The sequence below is a fragment of the Hippocampus comes genome, unplaced genomic scaffold, assembly GCF_001891065.2.
Source record: "Hippocampus comes isolate QL1 unplaced genomic scaffold, H_comes_QL1_v1.1 scaffold371, whole genome shotgun sequence".
NCBI classification, from domain to species: Eukaryota; Metazoa; Chordata; class Actinopteri; order Syngnathiformes; family Syngnathidae; genus Hippocampus; species Hippocampus comes.
In genome coordinates, this window is record NW_017805065.1 from 339,536 (window position 1) to 341,136 (window position 1,601).

Below are 1,601 nucleotides of genomic sequence, written 5' to 3' on the forward strand. Positions count from 1 at the left end.
CCCGGGGTTGCCTCCACTGACGTGGCTGGGCTGGATGTCATTGGCCCCGCCAGTGGGCACTCCAACACGGGGCGAGCGGACTCTACCCGATCTGCCGTCGATGAGCAGTCCCTCACGGGGCGAGCGGACTCTACCCGATCTACCGTCGATGAGGAGTCCGTCCCGGGGCGAGCGGACTCTACCCGATCTACCGTCGATGAGAAGTCCGTCCCGGGGCGAGCGGACTCTACCCGATCTACCGTCGATGAGAAGTCCGTCCCGGGGCGAGCGGACTCTACCCGATCTACCGTCGATGAGGAGTCCGTCCCGGGGCGAGCGGACTCTACCCGATCTACCGTCGATTGTCGAGGAGTCAGCGCTGCTGCTGCCTTGGACAGGCTGGGTAGGGTCATCCGCACATCCGTGTTCTCTGCTGCCGGGTCTGCAATGTTGACTGCCACCCCCGGAGTACCCTGCCGAGACGCCGTGATCAGCCCTACATGCTGACCACTCGGCAGGGTGAGCACTCCAGCTCCCAAGTCCACCACACATTTCGCAGCTTTTAAAAAGTCCCGTCCGAGAATACAGGGATCGCTCACGTCAGCTACCCAAGCTGAGTGGGTTGTCGACAGACCCCCCAGGACAAACAAAAATGTCCCTTTGCCTCTCATCTCAGCTGTTTCACCGGTCACGGTCCTCAGTTTTGTAAAGGTCGATGTTAAGACGGTCCCCACTGGAACAACGTCAGGCCTCACAATTGTGGCTGAAGACCCAGTGTCCACCAGGGCTGTACAGGAAACGTCCCCAATCTGCACGCGAACATGACTGGGGTCCCCCACGTCCGTCCAGCCCACCATTATAACTTTCTCTCCGAATGCCGGCTGTAGTTCCCGGTTAACAACTGTCGGGGTCCGCGTTGTCGGGGCTACACGGACCCTTTTCCGTTTCCCTGCTGATCTAACATCTTTGGGCAGCGCCGCAACAGATGACCTGGCTGTCCACAACCCCAGCAGACAGCGGGGCGTGCACGTCGACCGCTTCCTTCCTCCTGCTGTGCTGGACGGGTCTTTATTGCGCACACCAGCTCCTCCACCCAGGCTGGCCTGTGCTCCTCCCTTTCCGACAACGAGGTGGCCAAAACGGGGCAGGCTGATGTCTGTAGCGCCCCCTTGGCTGCAATCTCCCTCTCTGTAGCGAGAGCAAGTGCCTCTCCAATGGCTGCCGGGTGGGCAAGCTGGACGTGCAGGCGCAGCTCATCCGGTCTGAGAGCTTGGATGAACTGGTCGCGTATCAGTTCATTTTGGATCTCATTTGGCATTCCAGCATACGCGCGTCGACCCAGGCTCTCGATCTCATGAGCAAGACAACGGAGCGGCTCCCCGGGATGTCGATCACGCTGCTTGAACTCACAGCGCAAAGAGTCTCTCAAATTAAACTTCCCAAAGCGCCTCTGCAAAGCACCCACCAGGGCGTTGTAATCGAGTCTCTCTCCGGGGCTCAGAAGGAGCAGACAGGATGTAGCCTCCTCCGTCAGCGAAAGCCGTGCAGGCTTTCACTTTGTCCGACCAATCCGCCGCGTCAGCCACTAACTCGAACTGTGCTCTATAAGCCTCCCAACTTCC